This window comes from Ambystoma mexicanum, chromosome 7q (assembly GCF_040938575.1).
Source record: "Ambystoma mexicanum isolate Mex_15411 chromosome 7q, UKY_AmexF1_1, whole genome shotgun sequence".
In the NCBI taxonomy this organism is placed as follows: Eukaryota; Metazoa; Chordata; class Amphibia; order Caudata; family Ambystomatidae; genus Ambystoma; species Ambystoma mexicanum.
Window position 1 is genome coordinate 964,086,488 of NC_090941.1, and position 12,531 is coordinate 964,099,018.

A 12,531-nucleotide genomic window follows, 5' to 3' on the forward strand; every position below is an offset into this window, starting at 1 on the left:
GAAGGAAGGGGTGGCACCAAATTAGAGTGCCAAGCTCACCCAGACACCTGGTCGAGGAGATTGTAACCAAGAAGGACACTTATAGGACAGGAGGGCAATGGTAATGGGCTCCAAGGGTTCAAATGGAGGTGAGAGTGCCCTTAGCACCACGGGAGATCCCAGGTGGGAAAGGGAGACCTTACCCTAGTTCGGTAGATCTCAAAGCCTTTCAGAAAGTGAGCCACCAGGTCCTCGATGTCAGACACATGGGCCCAAGATTTGCACACCATTCGCATTACAGCTAGCTCATGGGGAGGAGACAGCCAAACCCAACTGAACCTTTCCTGCAGGAACTCAAGTACTCGGACAGAGTAGCAAGACACGGGGTCAAGGTGGGAGCAGACACATCAGTTAAGGAATGATTTCCAATGTCTTGAATAGGAAGACAGTGTAAAGGATTGCTTGGACCCTTGATTCGCCAAGGTGAGTTTGGGGGACAAGCCCCCTTCTCCAGGTCTAACCGTTCAAAAGCCAGGCTGTCAGATGGAGTTGCTTGAGGGTAGACAGACAAAGAGATGGCCACCCCAGGGAGTGAGGACTAAGGGGGAGGCTGGTCACTGATAACCACAGCAGGAGGGGAAACGGGCCTTCCTCAGCCAATGGAGTTCAACAAGAATGATCCAAGGTGGCTCTGTGTCTATCCGAAACAGGAGCCTCTGAAGGAGCTGGAACGGAGGGAAGGCACAGAGGCGGGCTAAGGCACTGACATGGAATCACCCATAGGGCTGCCGTTTCCAATGACAGGCAGAAGCAGAGTGCCTGTGTGGGATTCAAAGAGGTCCACATGAGGAAAGCCCAGGAAGGAGCATCCCGGGATGTATGTTGCTCTAAATGAAAGAATGTTCAGTTCTGCCCAGTCCATGATTTAGGATGCCTCTTCCTGCAGGGATTAAGACTGGTTACACCCCCTGCCTGTTGATGTATGGCATAGTAACCTGATTGTCCATATGCACCAGCACAACTTTCCTCTGGACAGAGGGAGCCATGGTAAGGAGCACTTCCAATACTTCAGAAAGCTCCTTTAAGTTGTAGGACTGGCGTCTGATCAGTATCGGTGGAGCAGGGGAATCCCAGCCAGGATGTTCGAGTCAGACAGCCATCATTCCATCTGATTGACCAGTCTTGCGCACATTGGAACCAAATAGGTGTAGTCAAGGGAGGATGCCTGTCAACGGGTCAGCAGGTGACTGGAGCACTGTAGCATCGGCAGGTGCACCTGGAGCTTCAAGGCCCTTGATGAGTCAGGAGAAGGCACACCTTCTTGAGGTTCAGGACCCAATTGAATTGGGTCAGGGTGGAGCATACCTCCTTTGTATGTAGGGAACAGAAGCCCTGGGGTGGGGCATGGATCAATCAGTCATCTAGGTATGGGTGGAGAGAAATAACCCTCTCTTTTCAGAAGAGCCATAAGGGGGGCCAGCACCTTGGTAAACACCCTGGGAACTGATCATAACCCAAAGGAAAATACTTGGAACTGGAATTGAATCCCTTCCACAGAAAAGTGGAGGAACCTCTGATGCCCCAGATGGACAGGCACATGGAAGGGAATGTCCTCGAGGTCCACTGGCGATAACAAATCCCCGGGTGCCACAAGAGGAATGATGGCCTGAAGTGTCTCCATCTGGAAGGAAATGATCTTGACAAAATTGTTCACCCCTCTGAGAGGTCTATAATGGGTTCCAGTGCACCAGAAAAAGAATCGGGATGACTACCAAATACCTCTCCAGGGGTGGGGCCGGGACCAAAGCCCCCTTTGTCAGTAAGTCCCTGATGCCCGCCTGAAGAGCATGCTTCTTCAGAGGTTGCCTGGGCCAAGGTGTTGTTCCAGTCCCTCAGTCTGGGGGAAAACAAAAGGAAATCGATGAATTAACCCACTGTGACACTGTCAGATATTTAACCCTGCCAAATGGGAAAGACGTCCGTCTCTAGAATTTCCAAAATGTCCGCACAGTTCGGCACCTTCCTCCAGCATAACGACCAGCAGGTGAACATTTTCATGGAGAGATTGAGAGGTGTAGCCAAGGTAGTTGTTTGCCCATAGGGCCATCTCCACCCTCTTATCAGTGAGGTCAGTAGGTGAGGCACCCTGGGTAGCCACGGAGGTATATCCAGAGAAACAAGGTCCACCTCTGCACTGACCCCTGTAAAGGATACAATCTAACCAGCCACAGGGGATGGCAACCCTCTCCGGCTCCTTCCACTCATGCAGAATAATATTCCTCATGCTTTGCGGGAAATGTTAGACCAGTCAGGGGTGCCGTGAAGTATCTACTGTATGCGTCCTGGGCATCCTCTTCCACTGCCAGGGCCTTGGAACTCTTGAGGTCCAAATTCAGGAGGAGATGGGCCATGACCTCTCAGAACACCTACTTCCTGAGAAATGTCCCCGCCATAATCAATACAGGCTCAGTGTCATCAGAAGCACCTGGTTGGCCTACAGACTGGGCTAGTTTGGGAGTGCAAGAGAGGGTGGGACAGGCAGTGGCAAACAGGCATTACTAAAAGCATTCACAGCCTCAGTGATGCAAGACTTAAGCTCAGCTGCTGATAAAATAAGGGAGACTGAATGGTTGCCAGAGGGTACAGGCCCAGAAGGGCCCCTTAGTGCCCCCGGGAGGAGGGTGCAAAGATGCTGCTTATATGAATGAGACCTACTTCTGGATCTCTGATGGCCCTTGCTGCTCCTTCTGGAGAGGGACCTCGACCTTTTCCTGCTCTCATGCTGCACTAAGCATATGTACCCATATAAGCACTTACCTCTAAAAAAGATTTGTGGCCCTGCCTGGGACCTGAGGCCCACCCGCCTGAAACCTGAATGCTCTCAGGGGCAGGGTGAGAGGCAAGGGGCTTCCTCTCCTATGCCAGAAGCAAAAATGGGATAGAAGCCCTCCGGCCGGCGTATAGTGGGCTCAGGGGCATTGTCCTCCTGGGGACCAGGGCCGGCACAAGGCAGGCCTGTGCAGTCCTCTCCAAGATGGAGCGGCACGTCATTTGTGGGAAGTCCGGCCCTCCCTGCTGTGCTTGCATGGGCCACCGGAGATTCATGGCAGATGTCTGTCACAGGAACAAGGCATCCATGTGGAGCATATCCTTCTCAGAATGGGGAACCCAGCAAGCACGCCAACATGTAGGTCACTGTTTCCCCTTGTGGAGACGGGTGACTTGAAGACCATGCAGCAGTCGAGGGTGGTCCACCCCTCCCTGCCAGAGTGATGTGGACCACTAGGGCTCCCACTTCAGAAGCCCGCTGTTGGGCCTAGCGAGCCCGCGCACGGTAGTGAGAACCCAGCAATGGCGACGGAATGTAGGCCACCAGGGTCCCCCGGTGGTGAGTGGCACTTCCTCAAGGTGGGGAGCTGGGGTCACTGTGCTCCTAATCATCACTGGGCCTGTCATAGAGCACAGGAAAAAAAAACAGGAAGTGCTGGTTTTAGGGCGCTACTATAACCCTCCCCCTGAGGGGGAGTGCTATATGCCCAAGGCACTTGATTTGCCGTTTCACTGGGTTGTTTCCTGTCCGCAGGAGGGAGCCGCTCATAAGTTAAGAACTGGAAAGAGGAAGAGGGACGAAGAGGTAATGCCTAACGACTGACCAAAATATATTGTTTTTGTGTTGTGATTGTAGATGGCTGTTTGGTTGTGAAGGAGTCGACTGTGGTTGTGTCTGCTGCAGATAAGATTAGGGAAATGCCTTCTCAATTGTGGTTTTCTATGTCGGTAACATTTCACTGAACTCTTACCTTACATCACTGTGAAGATCGCTCGAGTTTATAGTTAGTCATAGACAAGAAGCTGAATAGCCGTAGGAGGCAGAGAGTGAGTGGCATGTGATGATTGATTTTAAATGTGCTTTATTTCAGTGGATAATGTTTCACAGGTGTTGTTTTCCAATATACTTGGCAATGTCCTAAATTGGCACAGTTTTTGATTTGGTTTCTGTTTGTTTAGATAAAGATGAATAAACATTGTGCTCAGGTAGGACATTTATTTATGTAGTTGACGAGGGAACATAACGGCCATTTCGGCCCTCCAGGTGTGGAATACATTCTGTCCTAAAAGTCTGTTTTTCTCTTGTTTTACAATGTGTTTTGCCACTTTGTTAGATGCTATTGTGAAATATTGTAGGTAGTTTTCTTAACAAAAGAACAAGATAACAATATTCATAACACTTCAGGACACTATTGGAGAGCAAACCATAATGTATAGTAATGGGTAGTAGGGAGATTGTTTTGCCAGCCTGCTGAGTACATTTTAGTTTGTATTCTGCTTTGACTTTTCCTTCACAAAGTTGTTTCTTAATTATGCCAAGGAAAATATGGTTTGCTAAAGTGAATTCATCTGTGTGTGTGTATGTATTTGTCTTGAAAATTAGGGGGCTTGAAGGACCTGTTTAGTGTTGCTCAAATGGAGACTAACTATCGCAGACAGCGCTCTAATGCTTTGTTGTTGCTCGCTGCCACATGCAATCATCTGAGCTAGTTTTCAATTGCTCATCACATGATAGTTCAAAATTACAGTACTTTAGCCAATTATTTTTTACATTTCACTAACTCATTTTGTAGATAGGGTGGGGTTTCGCTTTTTCAAACAATAGATCACAAACACATATTCGTTATACCAATTACAACACTGCAGTCTTGAAATCCAGCCACATCAACATTTTCAAAAATAAATCATTATATGATAAAGAAAACATTTCCTTTTCCACATCTGGAACCACACATGTATCGAAAAATAGATATAGCCATTCAAACATGATTTTCATTTGCACATCCATTCATATCACATTCAACAACACCCACGTGTCATAAAAAAGTAGTTTCGTCATTTATGTTAATGTGTATTAGGTTCACAAAAGCTATTAGCTTCATTTCTTTATTCCACCAAGAAATGTACAGTAACTGATCCTTTATAAAACATTTTAAGTCTTGCCATTCTTTTTCACAGAACGCATTCTGCTAGATTGCCCCTTTGGTTGATGATATATGACTATCACCAACATCTAACAAGTTTTGAGTATCCCCTCAACATGGCTAGTCTTCATGAGGATGAAGAAGCTTTTTGTGAAGAAAGACCAACACATGTTATTACAATGTTTTTTTCCCAAAAATGTAATATTTAAGCAATAAGCCCTGAGCTGCGGGGGCATTACTGAGTCAGGTAATGCCCCGGGGCCCATAGTTATAGGTCAGGTAATGCCCCCACAGTGAGGGGCTTATTGCTATTAGTACCCCGGGCCCGCAAGACCAGGGTACTAATAGCATTATTTTTCTTTTCTGAAACGCTGCAGCATTTTGGAACAGGAAAAAAAAATAACTAAAAAAAATGGCTGCCGGGGAAGGGAAAACACCCATTGCAGCCATCGGGGTGGATGCGCTGGGGACAGAAGTGTTCCCAGCATGTTCGCTCCCGAAAAAGGAGAAAAAAAGAAGATAAGCGGGCTTGGGAGGGGTGGAGGGGATTATTTGCAGGGTAGTGGGGAGGAAGAAACAAAATAATTACCTGAATTCTCGGCGGGGGAGGTTGGCAGCCTTCAGCCGTGTGGAGGCTCGGAGCGGGGATTGCCCTGTTTCATGCCTCCTCATTGGGTGAGGGGCTGCCACGCCCCCACTGGGAACAAAGGAAAGAAGAAGGGCAGGTGAGGGATTTCCGGTCGGATAAAGCCCCTGTGAGGGCCAATCAGATTTTTTGATACATTCTGATTGACCCGCACTGGGTACAAACATTTTTGATAGCTATCACAGAGAAAGTCAGGGTTATATTGCAAACATTCACTACATTATTCAATTAAAAAACACTACTAAAGGACAATTAGTCACATATTAAATGGCTTACCTGTAGTGTTGAGTCTATTATTTATCAATCAGAAATAGGGATTACTAATTTGTGCATGGGCTTTAGGAATAGTGCTTATATTCCTATGTGGTCATAGCACAATACTTAGTTAAAGGGAAAAAGAAAATCTTTTGTAGCAGTAGATATTTCCAATGAATGTATTACGTTTTTCACAGGTATTTTGGAATGAATCAGAGGACATCCGTCTTCGCAGCCTTTGTGTTTCACTTATTCTTGTCTAGTGGAAACACAAATAGACAGACAATGTTATATGAAATGATAGCGACTTTAATAAAAGGCTAATTCTAAGTTCGGGTGAAGATAATTATTAAGTAATCACAACAGTTTGGTCCAGTAGTTTGTTTAGTTCATGGAGTCTGCAGTAAGAAGCATTTCCCACATGTTGTATATCCCACATTGCCTTGTTTGCTAAATGGTATGTCAGATAACATACATCCACTTTAGGCTAAAGGGATTACACACTAGATGTAGAGGTTTTGTAATGGCAGCAAAGCAGACTTCAGTTGGTGTATCTCTCACATCAAAATTGTTCCATATTCAAATATGATACCAGCAAGTGTCCAAAATCTATACCATTAGCAGTGTCTGCTCAGGGCCTACCTGTTAGAAGTAGGAGTTTTGGAATGGCGGTGAAATAACATACTGTTGCTTATAGCTGGCTTGAAAATTCAAATATAATGCTAATGGCGCTTCCAAAGTGTGGACTTCAGTGGATTAAATCCTCTACAGATGGCCTCATGGAATAATCAAACTTATCAATGATGAGCATGTGATTATTTGTGAATCATGCACATATTAATAGTAGAGCAACTTAAAACTATTGTTCTAGATGAAAATAGTAATAGAAGCCTCCTTCTGTTTCTTTCTTTTATTATAATGGCGAAAGGAGTTTTTCAAAGACCATAATATGTAAAAAGATTATTAGCCGGTTGTACTATGGGGGGTAAGCCTCAAACAGGTACTGTCATCCTAAACCAGGATTATAATTTTTGGGAGTTTGCACAAGAGCATGAGGACTGAAGATAGAGTAAGTCATCTTTTTACTGAAATAGTTTTTGCCAATTAATCTGCTCATTAAGGCCATTCATATTTCACTGCCTTTTCAGGATCCACATGTGATTTTGTCTGTGGAGTACAGGCTCAATATGATTGCCTGTATTTAGTCTTTACAGTTAAATTCCACTTTGTCCACCATCAGTATTTCAATCAATTGTATTCATTTTAAATACAATGCTAATGAGTCCATTGTTCTGTATCTATTAGTTATCATATTTTCCACGCTTTTTTCTCTGGGGGGACTTAGTTTTATTTTAGCTGGGTAATGTACCAATCTAAACAGACTTTGGTCTCCCTTTAAGTCTCTTTGACTCCCCCAGGGTAACTGTGATCAAGGCACACCGCTTAGGAAGGAGTGTTCAGCTTTACAAAACCGTACAACACTTTGAAGTGAACTATGTTCATATTCGATTGCGAAAAATAACTCTTTGTTTATACTGAAAGTAAATAAGCACTATCTGTTCTCAATTACATTAATTATAAACAGAAAGAACTGAAGGCTCTGTTAGTTGTAATCTCTGAGAGAGTCTGCTTTCTTCAGGTCTTCATAATAGTGTGGGAAGTGAGTTTGAAGTGAGGCACAGTTTGGCACAGACTCTTCATCTGGCCCCACCTTATAGAGGATTTGGCTTTGTCGATAGGCAGGTTAAAGTTGTCTTCCTTGGCTTTAATAATAGCTTTCTCATAGGCATGAGCGGTAGCTTTATGTTTATTCAGGGTGAGAGCATCAGGATTCTTACCTTACTCACGTTCCAAGGCCTTTTTAGTTTTCCTGGCTTGTATGATGTTGTCAGTAAACCAGGAGTTCCTTATGGTTTCTAGTTTCACAGTTTTTACTTTTTCAGGGGCCAAAATATCAATGAAGGCCTTGATAGAGCTAGTGAAGTGATTTACTAGGTCTGAAGTATTGTCAAAGGTTCCCTTGATATCGCGTTTATCAGACACCAGAGCAGAGAAGTCTTTGGGCAATATATTTTTCCAATCCCAGCAAGGGATGGGGGTTTTGACCAGCTGGGGAAACTCATTGACTTCCAAAGCCGACAACCCTAAACCCGCCATAACATCAGTGGAGTCACAAGCCTCCAGTTTTGCATTTTCTAAGACTGTTAAGCATGGCAAGCAATTGTTCTTCAAACAGAGGAAGAGTCTGTTGGGGTCTATAAACTAGAAGCATGGTGATAAACACATTACTGTTAACTTTCAGTTTGAGAATAAGATTCACACAGCCGTCCAAATAAGGTGCCTGAACCACGTGACAGAAAGCTACACCATCTCCTCTTTGTTCAGTGCGGTCTGCTGGGGTGGAATTGTCAGCAGAAATCTTTGCTGCTTCATGCAGCCATGTTTCTGTAACTGCAAATAGATCAACTTTATGGCAAATAGATCAACTTTATGCTCATTAATATAGTCGGCTATTTCTGGGCTGTCTAAACAGGCAACATGCTTATTAAGGAGGGAGACGGATAGCAGCCCTTTAGGGCAGCTAGAACCATATTTAGCCTTAAGTATAGTAGTGGGCTCAGTGAGGAGTGTCATAATTGGACCAGGAGAAAGAATATTCCTAGTGAGTATAAAATGCATGTCTCCCTCTTAAATGGAACAGGGCATGACATTATCTGAGTAGCTGTTTGTATGACTCTAGTACAAGCGGGCAGTGTTTTGAGCAGGGGCTCCAGCTCAATAGGGAGCTGGTCAAGTCCCAGGAACAGATATTTGTTAAGTATAGTAGCATGCTTTGTCTGATAGCGAATGAACATGGCAGAAAGAAATACAAAGTCTGTTGATCCCTGGTGGTGGCGGAAGGCTGGCATTTTATTCATAAGTCAGCCAACAGGCCTTTTACTGGGTGTTAAGAACTCATTGAGTATGGTGGAATAACCTATGAATTCTCCCAATATCCTTATGGGAAGCATGCTCCTACCCGTGTAAACGAGCACTAGGGAGATGGTCGTTATCAACATATACAAACCACCTTATAAGCAGGACCATGATTTTGTGCTCCTAGAAATGCAGGATTTGATTGGTAAATGTAAGCCCTATTCCCTTTGTATGTTGTGTGAGGACTTTAACTCTCGGATCCCCAGTGCTCCCAAGTTGGTTGACTATGAGGAAATGCACTCATCATCGGTCATGGACAGAGGTCTGCTTTCCCGCTTTTGCAGGAGGGATCATGCGTGGGCTAGATTGTTCTATTCAACGGGGTTCACCATGGTTAATGGTGGTTTCCCGTTGGATTCTCTGCCTCATTGCACTCTTTTTGGCTTTACATTTGACAGCATCTTGGTCTATGCCTTTATGGCTAATGGCTTCCATCTTGTAATTGACATGAGCGCATCTCCTCAGCATGAGTGCGAGCATATGCCCCTTGTGATCATCCTAAACCTCAGCTTGATGCCCGCTCCACCTAATACCATTGGGGAAATTTGGGTTAATTCTTCAATTGTATTACATGGAATGACCGAAGGCTGGGTGAGGCTTCTGTACGTTCACGAAGTGCCCTGGCTTCCTTTGTTGAATGCTGTGCACTTAGGTGTGTGGAAAACCCCTACAATTGCCCCTAGGATAAAAAATAAGGATTTTGGGGAAGTCATCTTTGTTATTGTGTCCTAAATTTTAGCCACCGTTGGTACCCCAGCCAAGGATACTTTCGCTTCATCACTGCATCGTCACCACTTTGATGGATTAATTGCCACCAAGAGACGTGAACTGCGTAAAGAGATGCAAACCTTAGCAGGAATGGAACTGGATCACTCTGCATGTGCCCAATGCCTAAATAAAGCCAAACATTTCTATCGGAAATGGCTAAGACAGCACCGGTATAACTCTGAATGATCTCGTTGGCAGGCACTAGTTAGACTTGATTTGGCTAGCAATGAACGTGAATTTTGGAGACGGGTAGACAGTTGCCTCCGGGGGACACGGAATGTCCTTGGTGTTCCAGAACCTGTTTGGGTTGAGCACGTCTCCGGAACCCTGGGAGGAGGTGTTGCCGCATCTGTTGGACCGGGCTCTCCCATGGCCTGATGGAATTACACCACAACTCCTAATGACATCTTGAGGCTAATTGTTGGCAGAAAATCCTCGAGGGCCCCTGGCCCTGACAGTTTATGTAGTTCTTTGATCAAGAATAACACTGTTTGCTGGGCTACTGCACTGGCTCTTCCATTGGATTGAAGAATCCCAGCTTATCCCATGCTCGCAGAGAGACAATATTATCGTCCCCATAAGGAAGAAGGGTGACCAGTCTGATCCTGGCAATTTTCGCCTTTTGGCGATGCTTGATGTTTCATCGAAGATCTTAGTCCACATGCTATTGAATGAACTATGGTCTTGGGATGAAGATGCAAAGCTTATTTCACTGAATCAGACCAGCTTCCAACGGGGAATGAGTATGTTGACTAATTTTTTTGCCTTGCTGACTGCCATCCAGCAGGCTTGGCTTATTTGTCAGGGCACTGTCTCTGTGGCATTCGTTGATTACAGTGCCGCCTTTGACTCCGTCAATCGGAACAAGCTTTGGCGGAAGTTGTGGGATTGGAACATACTGCCAGGACTATTGTCCATGATTATATCCCTGCACACCAACACCAGGGTTATGGTCAGGTTAGACCAATTGGGTAAGACTTCCTACAGGATTTCCACTGCAAGTGGGTTGAAGCAGGGATGCATCCTAGCGCCCCTTCTGTTTAATTTATATCTAGCAGACATGGGTGTGACATTGGCCAATCCAACATCGATCGTCCCAAAAGTTGGCAACTTCCGCTTGCAGTGGATGGGTTACACAGATGATATCATCCAGCTGGATTTTACCCCATCAGGATTACAGGCTTCCCTAGACCAGATACATTCTCAGAATCCCTTCACCTCGTTGTAAACACCAAATAACCAAGGTTACGGTATTCCATCGCAGGCCAGCCATAAAAAGATCACTAGGCCTTGGCACCTGGAGGGGACCATTGTTGAGGTGGTAAATGAGTAATACCTGGGAGTGCACTTTGACTGTAGATTACGGGGTAATTGTCAGTGCTCTCAGATTAAAAGGTGTCTGGGGAAAATGGCTTGCACCAAAGGGGGCTATTCTGTTGGGATCTTGGCCTGATTATATCAGGCCAAGACCCTTCCAACCATTATGTATGGAGCTGAAGGCTGTATGCCTGGTAACATCATTGGAGTGGCCAAATTGGAATCCTCACTGTTTAAGAGGTTGTTTCGACTTCCGACCTCTGATTGAGACCATTCTCCTTGAGTTTGACATTGAGTCTTGCCTGATGAGATTCCAGCTGACTTGTTTGAGTATATACTGGAGACTTGCCAATGCCCAGGCTAGCACATTGAATTCCATTATTTTTTAGGCTGACCAGGCTAAGACACCTTACATGCAGGATAGTGGCATACTTTCCATGTATTCTGTTGCTGCTAGATGGCTGACCCTGGTTCTGGGCGACCCAGTGAATTGGCCTCTACCGCATTTGTCTCTCTTGCTGTAGTGAGAAACATGCTGTGGCTCGTGGCACAAAATCTAATAGTGGCTTATTCACGACATACATTGAATTACATATGCCAGTTTGTGGGCAATCCCATTGTCTGGGACAACTTCAAATGAAAAATAAACTCGTAAAAGACCTTGGAGATCACGGGTGCCTGGAATAATATCCCTAGGCCCCTATGCGTGTGCTTCTTGTGTGGCACAAACTAGTTTGAGTGAGTAAAACATCTTTTGACTAGTTGTGAAGCCTTGGAAGCCTTGAGGTTAAAATATCCACTTGCGGCCGGACTGAGGCCCATTCTTCCTGCCAAGGTACTTTGGACATTGTTTATGGGGGGAATAGAGAACCTTGCATTATATTCCTCACGGTCCTGTAGAGAAATTAGCAAGCATTTTGGAGGACTGTAATTCTCATTGATGTGCTGAGGGATTGGAATGAATGTTATTTGATGGGACTGCTTGGGAATCTAGGGGCTCTTTCTTTTTCTTCTGTTCACTATGAAATGTACTGATTACTATGTTGTTCTTTCTTTTATTACTAAGATGGTGTTGAAAAGTTGTCGTTTGTACAGCTATATAACATTGTAAATAAACAAAAACATAAAATATAGTAAAATCTAACACGACAAGAAATATGAGACCTGTTCAGCCGAGTCCAAAGGATGTGGGCGACTGTAATTCCTCTATAACTAATTATTAGGGGCAACTGTTAGTTTTGATTCAATATGGACACAGGATCTCTAGTGAAGGACTTTTGGTTAATCCTATGATCATCAAATGCTTGGATGAGCAACTTGAGGAGGAGGCTGGCTTAGCTGAAACTTCTACTAACCAACAACCTCAAAATCACAGCATTGAAACCCAGAATGACTGTAACAATGCAATATTTTATAACTGGAAGCAGTGTGGTTAAAACAATGGTTCCACAAACAAATAAATCTAAAAATACTGAAAATATGCCTTCTAATAAGAATAGAAATTTCATGAAATGTCATCGCCTTCCACAGCAGAGTGATTCTGGACTTGGACTATTGGTCAAAAATGAGAAATCTTTCCCACCATCGAAAAAGATCACAAAACAACACTAAAAATCA